The sequence below is a fragment of the Lonchura striata genome, chromosome 3, assembly GCF_046129695.1.
Source record: "Lonchura striata isolate bLonStr1 chromosome 3, bLonStr1.mat, whole genome shotgun sequence".
NCBI classification, from domain to species: domain Eukaryota; kingdom Metazoa; phylum Chordata; class Aves; order Passeriformes; family Estrildidae; genus Lonchura; species Lonchura striata.
This window is the reverse complement of record NC_134605.1, coordinates 26,310,180-26,326,929: the sequence shown is the minus strand read 5'-3', so window position 1 is coordinate 26,326,929 and position 16,750 is coordinate 26,310,180. Positions and strand designations below refer to the sequence as shown.

Here is a 16,750-nt window from a genome sequence, read left to right as displayed (position 1 = left end):
CAGTATTTAAGGTACAATAAGGCACAAATTGTCAGTGTGTTTCCAAACCCAAGGCAGCTGGTTGTGGGAATGATAGCCAGTATTGTAGCAAGAGACTCAGGATGAGCCCATCTGATGGGTTTTGAACGCGTGGATTTGGAAACCATCTGATGATTGGTAGCTGTCACAAAAGTATTTTCTCTTTATTGTGTAACGGGTTGAGTAAATTGCCTTGTTTTACTGTATAACTACTCTTTCTATTGTCTCTGCTGTATTTCTCTTTCCATACATGAACAACAAAGGTAATGCTGTACATTCTGTGGCATTTGAGGACGTCCTAGAAATGATTGAGTAGGGAGACATCAGGAGGTGGTGCTCTTCCTTAATACAGGAAGGAATAAAATATAAGCCATGGAGAATTTCTGGAGTCTTTGGCACAATTCCTGAGCGGTGTGGTGCCTAAAATTCCTCAAATACCCCATGGCAATTGCAGGGCATTCCTTCCTGGGTAGCTGATAGGCTTGGTGCACTGCAAGTGAGCCTCCTGCTTCCCTAGGTACTTCCACCAGAGCCTTGGGCAGTTGGGATCTGATAGGATCAGATTTGTGGAAAGGGATTTCTAGACACTGATGAAGTGCATTGAGGTCTTTTTCAAGTAGTACTGACAGGAAATATACTGGTATTTCCAAACAGAGAAACTTGCTGCCAAAGGAGGGCTGCAGGTGGAACTTGTCATGCTAACACTTCCTGTACAGTTCCTGTAATAAACTCCTATTTCCCAACAGGGAATTCCCGCAGCATATAATAATAATAATAATAATAATAATAATAATAATAATAATAATAATAATAATAATAATAATATAGATAGATAGATAGATAGATAGAGAGATAGATAGAGAGATAGATAGAGAGATAGACAGTAATAATATGCATGCTTTCCTATCCAGCTTGAATTTTCAGGAAACTCAGTGAAGAAACTTAAGGCTGGAAGTTTCCACCCGTCTTCCCCCTGCACACAGTATCCTTCCCGCTGCAGCGGGCGATGCCTTTGGAAGCGCTGCCTTTTCCCTGGGAGCGCCGGACGCTGCGGGAGGTGATACGGCCGCTGCCCCTGGCCCCACCAGCCCCAGCAGCCAAGGGATGAGGAACAACCTCAGCCCCCAAACCTGCGGGAACAACTTCCTGTCCTTCATGCCTCCCACCGCCACCCCATAGGGTTACATTTAAAGATAAATATATATCTATATTTAAATATTTGTAAAACCAGCGATTGATAAATGCAGCTAGTAAATAACCACCCTTAAAAAAAAAAAAAAAGAAAAAAAGAAAAAAAAGAAAAACACCCCACACAAGCCATAATGATGATGATGATGATGACGGGAGGGGGGGAAATAAATAAATAAAAGCGAGCGAGAGTCGGCGAGGGAGAGGGAGGCAGGTTCAATTATCTAAACAAAGAAATCATGGCGGAGTGTTTACATTTGGCAGCCCAAAGCCTCTTGGATTACGGAACCCCCCCCAAACCCAAGCGGCCCTCCCCGGCCCCCCGCAGTCGCGGCTCGCCGGAGCCCGCCCGCCGACACCTCGCCGCGGCCCGGGTAAGTGCGGAGCTTGCGGCGGCCGGACCCGGGCGGGCGCTGGGGCGGGGGCGAGCGGCTCCCCCCGCCTGATGCGTGTGTGTGTGTGTGTGTGTGTCTGTGTCGCGGGGGGCACCCGGGCTGCGCTCGCCGCCGCGCCGGCCAGGGGCCGCCTGTCCCCGTGCCCGTCTCTGTCCCCGTGCCCGTCCCCGCCCCGGGGTCACGGCGCCCGGCGCTGACTGGCGGCTCCGCCCCCGCGGCCGCCCCACCGCGCCCCCCGCCCGCCGCCGCCGTGCCCCGCCGGGCGCGGAGAACTGCCCACCCGGGCTCAGCGGGGGAGGCTTCTCCGCCGCGCCCGCACCATCGCGGGCCTCCGCTCCTGGGGAGCGAGAGGCCCCGAAATGGGCAGCGGGGGGAGACGCGCGGACGGTGGCGGGGGCGGCTTGATGAGGCTCCTTTTCCCGGTGTCCGAGAGGCGCAGCGCACAGCGAGCGTGGGCACCGGCGGAGGCGGTTGGGAGCTGGCAACAGCTCAGAACCCCTCTCCCCAAAACACTCTCACCCTGGAACCTGCCGACTGCCAAATACCCTTGACCCAAATGTCCTCTCTCCGAAATGTTTTTATTCTGCAAATGCTCTCATCCCCCAAGTGCCATCAGCCTCTAACACCTTCACCTTCAATGGTTCTTGCCCTTGCTTCCAAACATCTTGCCCCCAATGCTTTTGTTTCAGTCTCCCTCACTCCCAAATGCCCTTGTCTGCAGACAGCTTCACCCCCGAACAGCACCAACCCTGATCGTGCTCTAAAACATCGGCACTCCTAACATTTTATCCCCCAAAAGCCTCTTGCTCCCAACCTCCCTCAATCAAGGAATGGCTTTAGCTGTTGATACTGCTTAGAACTGTGTTCCATGTCCAACACCCCCCCACCCCCCTCCCCCTCCCACCACCACACACACACACCCGAAACAGCCAGAAAGACGCCTGGATCCCTCCCCCTGCCAACACCAGCCCCCAGACTGCTGATCTGACACTGCGCCCCCCGCCCCCCTCCCCCACCATAAGCCACTGCTGTGAAATGTGGAAATGACCCTTTCAAACAGGCTGCAAGTGTTGCTCCCATGTGTCCATCAAAAAGTCCCCCGGCCCCAGACACATCTCAGTGCTAGAAAGCTGTAAAACTAATTTGGCACCTCTGTCCTGCTGGATGTGGCTAAGGGGCAGAGACCTCCCTGGTTTTGTGACCCGAATACAGTGGCTACGAGTCCTGCTGCACCGCACTCACCCCATACTGGAATGTTTGGGAGATGCATTAATTCCTTCCAGGGGTTGGCAGCAGAAGGACTAGCAAAATGACTACTGAGGTAGCAGGACATAGGGGCTGGGGAAGACACTTGGCTGGTTCCAGGCTGTTACAGTCACAGTGATGAACCTACAAATATTTCTGAGGCTGTGCTCCTACATGTCCCAAATTCAGAGTGCGTTGAGCTATGTGAGATTGAGAAAAGTAGCAAAGATACGACTTTATTAACTCTTTGAACTGTTTGACTTGAAAAGTTTGTGGAGGTCAAATTCATTAATAAAAGAAAAATGCTTTATATTGTAGACTTATGAAGCAATGTAAGTGAAAAAGGGTTTGGGACAGGGAGTTTGAGACATTCACTTTTCATGCTCACCCGTGGGAGTGGGCTTTACTGTTGTGTGCTGTGTGATGGTGAGAAGCCTGTGCTCATAGCAGCATTGTGGCAATGGTGCACCAAAACAGAAATGGGTGGAAGTGCTTATGGGTGCCATGGCTGGGTGTGTTTATCCAGGGGCTGTAGCTTTGGTTCTCAGTGTGTGTATCCATCCCTTTGCTAAGTCTAGGTCCACCAAGGGAGAAGCAGTGGCCTGACCAAGGGTTGTGGCTGGCTACAGACACTTGATTTCTGTCTTCCATTACCAGATGTTGTGGTGACATATTGCCTGACAAGGGTACAAAAGACAGGTTAAAACCAAATGTCAAGCCATGCAAAATTTTGGCTTTGGAGAAATCTGTGAAGAAAGTTGTGTTTCCATTGCTTAGAAGGTCATTATTCAAAATCTCTTGTTTTCTTTCCTCTTGTTATTCCCTCCTCTGTGCAGCTACATTTTCCTACATTGACATTTTGGCCAGGCTTTTCTGGGTTTGTACACTGTGCAGATAAAAGGCCTATTGAGGAAATTCCCCATGCACTTCCATATTTTGTCATTTTACGTCCTAGAATCTCTGAAGGTCTGAGGCTGTTTTCTCAAGGAAAACTCTTAATTTAAGTGGCTTATTAATTGTTAATTGCTGTTCTGTTCTGGCTATTTGCTTGAGTATCATGTCAAACCTGCTGTTCTGGTCTGGAGGCTACACTAGTGATATGCTCTGATCTCTAAACTGCTGTTGATTTCTACTGTGCTGTTGAAGACCAAGGTAATATTTATCTTCTTAATGCAAACTGACATTGCCATAGATTTAATAATTTTGTTGAGCAAGGTGTCCCACTTAAAACTGTTAAAAATCTCAATTTTATGGCTGCTAAAAAAAAAGAAACAAAAAAAAAGGCTGCCTTGAGACATAGCATTGAAATAATTTTCTTTCAATTCTGCAGTAGGAATGTGTTTAGAGGAGGAAAACATCTAAAAATGGGCAAAACAATGATGAGTTGATGGGTAGGTGGTTAACAGAGTTCTGCAAGATCTCAAACTGCAGCCATTAGTGTCCTCAGTGTAAGCAGAGCTTGAACTTCCAGTGTATGGTCTCCTAGGCTGACTGGAAGTCTGGAGAAGGGTGCATTATCTATCTTGAGGTCTGTGCAGTGTGTGGAACATTGGCAATGCCAGAGAAATTCCATCCCTATAAACAATTTAATTCATTTATTGTGAAGTTAGGTTCTGTTTTCAGGTAACTGTAAGATCAATGCTCTGTTTTGGCTGTTTGACCACGATCGTCACACCAAAATGATAAAACAATGCTGGTGGAATGGATATCATCATGTCTCAGGCTGAGGAGAGCATTACTGGGGCTGGCTCTCTCATGGTGAGTGTTTGTAGGTTTTTGATTAATGGGAGTTCATTCGGGTATTGAGAGAAGAAGAGACCTCTCAAATGATGCTGAATCTGTTTCCCCAGTATGTAATAGAATGAAACTCTGAGGCTGTCGTTGGACAGTAAGATATTCTGACATGAATATATATTTCAGAGCTCTGCACAAAATGAGGATTTCATGCATAGGCAACACAGTGTGACAAGTCATATCCTATGTGACCTTGTGCTTACAGTATAAAGTTGTGTAATAATATATTCTGCTAAATTATTGCACAAAATAAATAGAACATACCTCATTTTTATTCTAATAATGATATTTTTCAATTCTAAGCACCTTTTATTCTAAGACCTTAAAGTAAATTACAGGTAGGAATAAACCAAGCTTCACAACACCATTGTGAATTTTTGTATTCTCATACAGAGAAAAGTATCATTATTAATTGCCATTATTCAATTTTCTGGTAATTATTATCTGATTTGCATGCTCTCTGATACTGTTCTCCCCCCTAATATGTTGACAATAAAATATGACCTTATGAAACAGGAAAAAAATTAATTTCAGCCACGGGAATGGACAGATCTGTCAGAGTTAAGAGGGAAAATAATACTGACTGATTCCTGAAGGAATTAGCTGAGAATTTTGGCAGTAGAATGTATTTCATGTGGCTGGAAGAGAAAGTAAATTTGGAATCACTCTGCTGTGTGGCTCATCCTGTGATGTAACTGTAGGCTGATGAGACTGTACAAAGATGTTAGCTGAGGGAACAAAAGAGACCCAAACTGTTTTGTTTAATTCGAATCACAAAGAATAGGATTTGTTTAATTCACGTCTCCCAGGACAGGATTTCCAAAAGGAGGGATTACTGGCTTAGTTCTACTGCCAGTGGTGAAAATGCCATTTACTCCAAGGAGAGCAGATTTAGGCCACTGACAAGTGATTTTGCAATCTTGTTCTTTATGTTTGTAAAGTGGAAGTGCAACTTTGCATTCCTGATACTCTAGAGTGTGTTTCTTATAAACTTCAGCAGAAAATTTGATTCTTTGTCAGACTCCTGTATGTGGAGGTAGAATAAGATTTCTGGGATAAGGACCCAGGTTGCAATGTTCTTCAGCAGCTTTTTCTTCATGTATGGCAGTGAGGCTGTGTGGGCAGGTAATTAGTACAGCATTTGCTCTAACTTATTAATGCATATTTACAACCTTAATTCCAGTTTAACAGAATGTTTTGTGGTGGAACATTTACAGAAAGAGCACGTGAAAAAATTATCACTGCCATGTATTAAGCACAAAGAAAGCATCCCAATACAGCTGTGTAGGAGCAACTGACAAGACAGAACATATTACAGCAAACTATCTTTTTCATTAAGTCTGTACAAAATGAGGATTTAACGCATGGGCAGCACAGCCAGTCCCAGCGGTTTAGTGCCCATAATCCCACCTTGAAAATGGCTTCACAATAATAATTACTGCTACAAAATGGACACTGCTTTCCGTTTTGGCAGGCCTACTTCACACATAACTAATTGCAAACACACAAGGCAAGGTCTGTATTTTCCCCTCCACCTAGTTCCAGAAACCTTCCTATAAGTTTTCCAGTCTCCAGCTGACAACTTTCCTCTGGGCCTTGTTTTGCCACACTTAAGGCAGAGCATGGGGCAGCCCCCCTTGCTTTGGCATGCTCCAGCCATCTCTGGACATTAAGGTGCTATGACATGAATATATATTTGTGAGCTTTGCAAAAAATGAGGATTTCATGCATAGGTAACACAGTGTGACGAGTAGTATCTGGCATGACCTTGCAAATGCAGGCTGAGCTCCAGAATAAACAGCTCAGAAGAGCGAGGGCTATGGCAGATTCCCAGGTCCTGGAAGGAAACCCCAGTGTTTGGTTCCAAGCCTGCAGAGACCTTTCCTACAAAACTTACCTGCTCTAACCACATGGTAAAGTACCCTGAGAACAGCAATTTCCAACTACTGTTAGAAAGCCAGGCTCATTATTACAGAAAGTCCACAGTCAATGGAACTCACCACAGAGAGCTGAAAATCCTTGTCATGGCTGGAAATTTCACAGCCTCTGTGTTCCAGAGGATTGTTGGTTCTCATTGTGACAACACCCACATTTATCACTTGTTCAGGCTGTTGTTCCTTTCTCCCATACATTTTCTTGCCAGCTTTTTTCTCTTGCTAAGTGAACAATAGATTGGGAAACTATTTTTCTCTATCTTTCTGAAATAAACTGTGACCTTTTTAAAGTTGAAAATAACATGGTACATATATGGAGATAAGAAAGTGCCTTCCCACACATCCCTTTCTCACAGTTCAAAACAACCTGGTGCAATCTGGCCCTTTCTCAGAGCTGTCTTTGAGTATGGGCTGCCAGACTCTGGGCAAGGGGCAAGACATTCTTGTTCAGGAGAACTAATGTGAAGTAGGATCTTGAAGCACACATTATTTAGACTGTATCAAAGATCTATGATTTAACTTTTTGTTTGTTTGTTTGTTTGTTTAAGTATTTTGTGTTAAAATTTCAGTGGGTTTCATTGATTTTTTTAGGCGTAAGCCTGAGTCTATGGCTTGTGGTCAGTTCTGGAGCAAAAAGCCCTGTAGAAACCAGCCAGGAAAGGATGTGGAGAGTCTGCCTTCCTTTCTCAAAGGTGGGATAACTGTGCCGTTATTGGTAGAAGTTTGTTCACTCCATTTTTAGAAGCCACAGAGATTTTGCAGTCTTCCTGGGTAGCCCATTGACCTAAATCTCCCTTGGCATATTGAATTTCATTACCACTTGTTCTATCTAAATTGGACATAAAGAGGAGTCTCTTCACTCCTCTCTGTCTTCTCAAGTATCTGGAGAACTTCACTGTGTTCCTGGCAGTCATCCCCACTCAGGCCTAAGCAATCCTAGGTTCTTCCTCTGCTCCTCAGAGGTCGTGTTCCAGCCTTGCACTGATTAGTCCAGATCCATCCCAAAGGGTTGAGCTGACTTTGCTGAATTCAGTCTAACTCCAGCCAATGCTTTGACATCTTTCATCAGGATGGGAATTATTTTGGCTTTTTCAGTACTCTTACTGTTTTCTATTTAGTTTCAGTTCTTAGAGCTGTATTATTACACAAGGCCTGGAGACCATGGGGAAAGTGCCGTCAGTAAAAATAAATAATAAATATGTCTTACTATGGCAATATTCCTTATTTTTAGAATATCTTTTTCTTCCTGAGTTTTGTCTTTCTTCTCTCTCGTTTTCTAGGTGAGGAGATAATTTTAGGTAAATGACAATTCCACTTCTATTTCCAGTGTAAGGATATAATTGTTTGTAGTGTAACAGTCCCACGCTACATAACTGTCCTATATATTTACAAGTATAAGTTATTCTGGTTCTGCTTTTTTCTGTGGTCTATTAGGGAAATCATGCCTAAATGTTAGAATTATTGGTAAATAGATGCAGACACAGCAGATCATAAAGTCAGTGCATACATTTTGGCCTAAGACCACATTCATTTTGCTTCTAAAAAGCATTCTATGGAGTATAATATATTCAAAAATATTTCTTAAATTGTGAAGTCTTTGAGGTTGGGATATTCATAAATGTTTGCAGAGTACCTAGAATTCGTCTCTGATTGGGGCCTATGGGTAATTTAGAAACATAAATATTTAATGGTAATGGTAATTACCCCTTTTTCAGAATAATAATGTCTTTGAAGTTCCATCTTGGATAAGTGAAACCCCCTTAATAAATTTTTCCCACCACTTTGAAGAATATTTTCTTGCCAATGGAAGCATTTCTGGAATTCATAGTTCTGTATATTACAAAAAAGCCACACTTCATAAATTGCAGAACTGTTTGTTCCAACCTGTCTCCTGCTTAAGATGAGCAGAAATTGGGATGCAAATGGCACCATGGATTGTGTTCCGTGGGTATTCCTGCCTTGATGCTTTAGTTGAAGTGAAGAATAATGTTTGCAGGGGTCAGGCCCACTTCCAGCACTGAGATTCTTGTTGTACAGTGGTCTCCCAGAACCAAAACTGGATTCCTCTGGAATTAAACCACACCAGAAGCACATACTTGGGAATGTTCCTTCCCTTGGAGCAGACCAAAACATGCAGAGAATTACTTCAAGTGACTAATGAAAACTTGACAGAATATTGACTATATGATACTAACTTCCAAATGGCTGCCATGATGTATTGACAGCAGCACTGGCAAATAAATAATACATATTTTTAAAATTTCTGTAATTACATGTTTACCCAATAGGCCAGAAGAGCTCTGTCCCAAGGAGCTGTTGCAGTCTGAGTAAATAATACATGTTTTAAAGTCCATAATTACATATTTAAACTATAGACTATCGAGGAAATAATACACATTTTAAAAAGTCCATAATTACATATTTACATGATAGTCTGTAAATTCTGTAATTACTTATTTACACAATAGACCATAGCAGCTGTTACAGTCTATTATGGTAACTCCCATAGAATTATATTATGGATTTTTCTATAACTTAAAAAAAAGTATATTTAAATGGAAAATTGTATTGTTAGTCTTTAAAAAACCCTCCACAAATCTCTAAAATAGGAAAATATGTGTAAAGTTAAAAATTTAGGATAATACAGAGATGGGGAAGTTCTTATCCCTTCATGGTAAATGTCTTTTGTTAGCATGAGGAGCTTAGGATTTTTCATTAATTTCAGAATTTCTTTACTTAGGTAGCAGAAATATAAATATGCAACATTCCATGATTATACTTTCCTTATTGTCATGTCGACATTCAATTTGGATAAGCATTCGGGATTCTTAAATTCTTCAGTTCCTGTTCTGCTCTTATTAAAATCAGTGATAAAACTCCTATCAACCCTGGTTTCAGAAATCATTTATATTGAGGACAGCACTTACACATGTACTTGAAATCAATGGCACTTAACCATCTTTTAAAAATAAGTACATACTTAAGGACTCTCATGAATTCTGATGGACCGAAACATATGATTATATGCTTTCCCGAATTGGGATACTGTCTTCTATGGAGGCAGGATTGGAACCTTCCTCTTCCATGGCTTTATTGATGGGCCACAGGTTTCTTGTTGCTCGTGCTGTGGCTTCTCCCTGAGGAGAAGCTTTTTTAGAGTGTTTAACTCCAGACATATGTGTGAGAGAATTGGTGATACAGCAAATGCCTTGCTGCTCCTTTGTTCTTTGTGGAGAGCCATGAATTGAGAATTCATCCAGTGTTTTCCATAGCTCAGCTGCTGAATTTATTCCTCATGTTAAAGACTGGATCAATACACCTAAATGAGACTTCTGTCCATAATTACTACTAAATAGCAGGGCTAAATCAAGCAAGTCAGAATGTGACATTTAGCTCAGCCGGACCTTATGCATTTAGTAAGGAAACAGAGTATGAGAGAAACCTTTGATCCCCACTGTTGGTTTCATTAAAACATTGGAGTTAAGAGAATCTGTGCTGTCGGGAGCTCCATTTAAGCCTTGCCATAAATGTGATGAAATATGCAGGTACTTTTTAACGAGGGTTTGAAGGATGTTCAATTGCTGGTCACACATTTTGACTGAAAGCACCAGGTAAAGGGCTGAAGGTTTTGTCTTTCCTTCACAATGAGCATTACAGCATCAAATTGGGTAAAGAAATATCTGATCAGAAATAAAGAAGACTTTTTGTCAACTGAAATATGCAGAAATTGAAATCGAGTCTCACAGAGAAAGAAAATCCTCAACAATACACACTTCTGCTATTTTTTGATGTAGATCCTCCCAGATGTTACTGACACCAGTGCACACATTTGGCTATTTGGTTAAAGGCCAAACAGAAAGTCAATATCAATATCAATCCTTTGTTAAAATTGCAAAGGTGATAGAAAGAATGATTTAATAGAAGGAACCTAATTCTTATCTCTTATCTCTTATCTCTTATCTCTTATCTGTTTTTAATCTGTGTTAAACAGATAAATTGTGTTACCTGACTGGTCAGTCTTTGAAACCTGTAAATGAAAACAAAGGATGTGTGGGATTAGAGAACTAAAAACCTGAGCAATAGCTTCTAGGTTATGTAGGAACCATATTTAAGTGGATTACATTTAAAAGCAACTGGAGTCTTGCATTCTCCACAACAAATACTTGCATTTGAAATATAAAAAATTAGAGTACCTCTGTCTCCTGTTGGACAGCCCTGTGGCATTCAGTGGGAATAACCAATGCTCTTTATGGAAGCACTATCCCTTGCAAAACTGTCAAGGTCAGTTGCTGTGTCATTTTTCTACTCTGTTTTCCATTAAAACATACGCACATCAATGTTTGCTGGGTCTGTAGTACTTCCAAGCTTTCCACTTGAGCTAACGTACAGGAGCTGTCATCTTTTCCATGTGCACTCTGTGCCTGTAAGTTACTCACATTCTTTGAAGGTTTTGTTGATCTGCAGCTTTTCACCAGGTGAATGTTGAGAGCTTTCCCTTCTCCCAGCCCTTTGGATTTGCAAGGCATCCATCCTTGCAGGCACAGCACCTGCCAGGAGTCCTGGGATATTTTATTGCTAAGGAAAGATTTTGTGTTCATGGAACTGTGGCAGTTCTCTAAGAATTCTAACCTCAGGTTGGACCCATCCACAAGTACACAATATAAGTTTATAGAAAAAAACAAGATGTGTTACACAATATAAGCTTTATAAGGGAAGCTTTTTATCACATGCATTTTGGGCACTAACCAGCTTGTTTTATTGTGAAAAATCCCACTGGGGAGTCAGTATAGGGAATATTACATGAAGAAGGCAGGCAGATTCCAGCGCATTTTATTTGCCAATATGTAGGACATTGTACTTGTAATTTTTTTAATTGTCAGAAGTAATTTAAATTCATCAATTATCAATGAGTAATTCTATCTGAAGTGTTTATAGGAAAACTTAAAATCCCAGTTGGATTGACACAATACTTTCTCCTTTAGAGATACATAAATTTAGTAGAGTAAGCTGTCTCACATGGTATTTTGGAATGTTCTTGAAAAATTACATTTGAGGCTGAAGTGGGACTTTATTTCTATCTTCCTGTATTTGATGGGAGAGGATGTATCATTTTAAGGAGACAGATCCAGACTTTCCTCAGAGGTGCTCAGTGAGAGAGGAAGAGGCAGTGGGCACAGGCTGCAATAGGGAAAAACTGATTAGGTTTTAGGAAGAATTTATCATGAGGGGTTGGTCAAATGCTGGAACATATTACCCAGACAGACTGAAATCTCAGACTTGGGCAGTTTTTTTGCACTGTATTCCTGACTCTCTTTTGTAGGTTGCCATAGGACAGGTTTTGGCTGTGTCCCTCACCACCTTGCCCTTGTTCTGCAGAGAGCTTTCTGATTAAAATGTGATGTGCTATATAAAAAGAAACTGTTACTATTACTAGTTTGTGGTGGTCCTCAATTGTGATGGAAGAACAAGTGATTGCATCACTTGGCAGCTATGATGACGAATATATATTTGTCAGAAATAGTTATTTACTTTATATGCACTTGTTAGTTTTCTTTTATTGCTTTTTTTATTATAATGGAACTTGAGGACAAAGACAGATTTCTTCCCTGCAGTGTTAACTAAAGTAAGAAGTAGCATTATAGAATGTCATCTATTGCCTCTTAGAATGATAAATATTTCTGAGACAAAACATTGTGAAAACCTATATGTATAAATTCCTCTATCCCAGCTATTAGGATGAAGAGTAAAACTGCAGCTTACTACTACTGGGGATTTGTCAGAGACTAAATGACTCTTCTCAGGTAGAGAACACCTCCTTCCACACACTTCCCACAGTTTCTTTGCTGTTCTTTAAGGTCTGAATGCTAGCAGTGGCTTTTCTATACAGATCAACATTTTGCATTTGATGCTGCAGAGGAACACTGTGAAACATGGATGAGCAGCCTTTAAATACTTTTCTTCTTGGTCCTTTATACCTTGTTAAGTTGAAGAATATGTGAATATAATATTGAAGTGGCTGCGTCTCTTCTACAGGACAGTCAGGCAAGAAGGCCTGTATTGCAGGTGGATGGACTAGGACTTAGAGAAACTAAAGGATCTTCTCAAGGTGCCCTAGGAAGGAGGCAATATAGGTAACACAGAACTAAGGAATTTTGCCATTTTTCCTCCATGCATTAGTCAAGAAAAGATGGTGCAGACTGGTCAAGATAATTAATTTCCTTCTATCTTAAATGTGCTCTGAGAGCTGAGCTTGATGGATTTCAGTGGCCATCAAAGCAAGGAAGGCTTGGCTGCAGCTCTAACAAGTAAGAGCAGTGTGGGGAGGTGTTGTTAGCACAGCAGGCACTCCCAGCTGTGCTAATGGCCTGCAAACCTGACCCCCTCAGTGAACTGCCAGGCCTCTCTAGTTCAAAGAGGAGAAAGGGGAATTGGGCTGTAGTTAGTGCAGTTCATCTGGTTTCTCTTGCATGGAGTCTGGATCCTTTGTTTTAAAGGATAGTGGGAAAATACTGAGCAGAGGGATGAGGTAAGGGCTGACTGAGGAGCAGGAAGTGTTCTATGAGGTAAAATGACCATGGCTGTAAGTTCCCATAGCAGCAGAGCAGAATGGCTCTGGTTCTGCCCCATTGACTCAATTAAACAGTCAGTTGAAATTACAGGTGTAAGAAAGACCAGAAAAAAAAAAAAAAAAGCAAATTTTATGATACAACAGATTCTATTTACATGTAAGAAAGGTCTTAAATCTTGTTCAGTATCTACTGCTTTTGTTCAAAGATGTGCGTTTTTAAAATCCAGCTGAATAACTTCCTGAAATTATAGTATTTAAATAGTTCTGAGTTTGGTCTTGGTAGCCTTTTGGTTATGCATCTAACATAATAATATCAATACAAACATAGAAGTCTTTGGTGGTAGCAGTGCATGTTAAGTTGCTCAGGTTTCCAGGAGTCACATTTGAAGTTCAAAAAGTCAGACTTTTAAAAATTATATCTTCACACAACCAAAATAAGGATTTCCCCCAAATGTTTCTATCCTGTATTTTGAATACATGTTCACACACTCAAAGAAAAATGTTTACATACTCAAAGAAAAATGCTTCACTGTTGTTCTATGGATGCATTGTTGAATGAAAAAAATAAAGTAGGAAGTCTTGTTCTCAGAGATGGAGAATACATGGAATTGGCCACTAGTATCATTAGGAATTGGTATGTCTGGCACTTGATATACTTTTATACACTGGGCAATTCTGAGCAAAAGATAAGGAAATGAAGAACTTAGTATAAGGTCTATTAATACTCCCAAGCCTGTGTTTTCATGAGCTCCAGCCCAGGGTCTTTACACAATTACTGTGCACTTTTAATGATCTCTGGTGCATTTTTTATACCCTAAACCAGTTTTGTATGAATGTAGCCATATATAAAAAATATACACATGCCAATGACTGGTTTGAGGCTGAAAATTTGGCATTTCCACATCCTCAGCTATCACATAATTTCACAAATACATTTATATTAAGTCAATGGTATTAACACTGTAGCTTTTGTGATAGTTCCTGTAATATTTCTGAGTGCTATTATAATAGCTTCTCTATTGCCTGACCCTTTTAATGATTCATAAATTCCTTGATTTCTATGAACAGCAAACTATAATAGCACTATAATCAGGACAGCATGCTAAGGTATAGCAGAAACTTCTGCTGCCTGACTACCTCCAGCTTTCCTTCATTGCCTGACTAAATTGTTCAAAATGGGGTTTCCACTACAATTTGAAACAAGGAACTCCTGAGTTCAACACGAGCACCACTGAAGGAGACCATGCTGAAAATTAAAAAGCAAAATAGACAATAACATGTACCACATTTCAAATGGAGTAAATGCAAGAGCATTCACTGTATAACAGGCCTATTATTAGCTCTACCATAATTTCTCTCTTTTCCTTTTCCCCTCATCTGGTCCTTTTAACTAACAACTTTCCCTATCCCCTCCTGCACCTCCTATACACTGCAAAGACATGTTCTGTCACAGTCATACTTCCCAGGAGCTTTTTTTGGTATGCTTTAACATCTTAGTTTGAAAAGTTAAAGGGTGGGTGATAACTACTAGATTTGGGGCTCTCCTTTTGGTTTTCCACCAATTAGGACTAAATCAGTCCATAAAAACTGCAGTAAGTGAAACATCATAAGCATGACAGAAATCACAGATGTTATAATCAGAGGTCTCTGTGTGTTTTCTTACTATGGTTTGTTTTTTCTCCCTGAAGATTTTCAATCCCTGTCTCACTCTGAGAATTTGGTACTGGTTACAAAAAGTTTTCCAGAAACTAGTGATATAATTTCATTTAATTCCATATCAGTCCTGGTTAAAAGCTGTGACTGTCAGCTGGCCATATCATGTCTTCTGTGATCAGTCTGCTTGAAAAGTGTTCATCACAAAGCTCCCCATTTTTCATACCCATCTTGGTAGCTTTCTCCTCTGCCTGGACAGGCATAGAGAAAAGTCTCCTCACTTCTAAAGGGTAGGTGTGAGATCTTTTAATTTCATCAAGAAGCTGGTGCTGCACTAGTTCATGATGAGACGTGCTGTGTAGGGAAACAGAGACTTGTCAATGTGCTCCTTTGGCAAACTGTTAAGTCATAAAAAATAAACCTGCATTGATCAGAGTTCATCCTGTATGGAGTGATTTTCCCTGTACTCAGTGCTGGCCTAACTCTACATCTGTAACAGAATTAGGCCAACTGAGTACTTTTGAATGTCACACTTTTTTTTTTTTTCTTTCTTTTTTTTTTTTACTTTGAGTATATAGTTTTTGCCTTTCTAAAGGAATTTATGGCAGACCTCTTTAAGCATTAACAACCAAACAGGTATGAATTCCATCTTCATCCTTCTGCTTCAAAGCAATACTTGTAATAGCACTGAATGACATCCTGCCTTGAGGCCAATGGCAGCTGTGGCTGATTAGGGAGGAATGTATGAAGTAGACAGTAGAAAAACCAAAATGGAGATTAAAGAGAAAGCATATAATCTCATGGGTATAAGAGAATTTCTATATTAAGGCTTGGAGTTAGGTAAACATGTTTAGTTGAAGAGATTATTTTCTAGATTGACAGTAACTATCTCTGGATTAAATATGTGGGTTTTTTTTACTCACCTCATTTCGTTCTGAAGATGTTACCTGCCCACCTGCTCTGTAAAAGGGACTGTTCTAGGACTGGTGAAATTTAGAAATCATCTTCCCTTTTCTTTTGCTCATGCTACATTTCCATTTTTAACTGTCAATTTCTCTCTTCCCTAGCAATTACTGCCCCATTCCACTGCATGCAGCTAATATATTGGTAATCATTTAATATAACTTGCCTTTAAAACCAGCTGCTCTGCTGAAATTTGGAAGTTAAAAAATGTGCCTGGTTTAAAAGAGCATTCCGTGGCAAGTAGTTTGTGATTTGTATAATTCAACATGTATTATTTAAAAGAAAAATAGAATCCATCTAAGCTCTAATATACTAGAATGTTCAAGTCTGTCCAAGAACTGTGGCTAAAGTGATAAAGTTGAGGTTTATACCAATGTTGGCACTGGTTGAACTGGATTAGGTCTCCTGTTATTCGATATTGTGATTTAAAATTGGGAGGACTTTAAACAGAATTTGCAGATGAAATGCTGTTATCTTGGCTAGTCAAGATTTTAAAAGTCTGAAGAAGGATTTTAGAAGCATCTGCCAAAATTGATTAAATTAACTGGCTGATGAGAGATACAGTTCTTGGAAATGTGAATTTTAAAAAGCTTTTTTAAATTTTTAACCTATTTTTAGATTCTGTATTAGCTTTAACTTCTTGTGGAACTATCTGTGTCACAAGGACTGATAATGAAAAAAAGTACATCAATGTGAGAAATCTGAACACTTTCAAGGGTAGAGCTCCTTTTCTAGTTATTTGCTGTTACTTTTATTATCATAAATTTATCTATACTGAATGAATCTGTCTACCCTTCTGCTCTGCCAGGTTTTCAGGCTGAGTGTACTTTGGTCAGTTTGAATTTCATCCCATTAATTTTCATTGATGAGCTGACCAGTTTTTCTCTTTGTAACATACCCTGTTATCTTTCTGATAGTTCCCACACTTCCTGACCTTGTAGATGAGTTTTCCATGTATTAATGTAGCAGCTTTTCTAGAGAGTGTGGAAACT

At 40.6% G+C, this 16,750-nt stretch overlaps 1 long non-coding RNA gene across 7 annotated transcripts in view; it reads left to right on the top strand.

The window, feature by feature from the left end:
• The first annotated feature begins 1,376 nt into the window (after positions 1 to 1,376).
• LOC110469084 (uncharacterized) overlaps positions 1,377 to 16,750 on the top strand; it is a 429,868-nt gene continuing 414,494 nt past the window's right edge. For all 7 annotated transcript variants that reach the window (XR_013339669.1, XR_013339663.1, XR_013339667.1 and 4 more), the window contains exon 1: positions 1,377 to 1,580. This is a non-coding gene — a long non-coding RNA (uncharacterized LOC110469084). The remainder of the gene's footprint in view (positions 1,581 to 16,750) is intronic.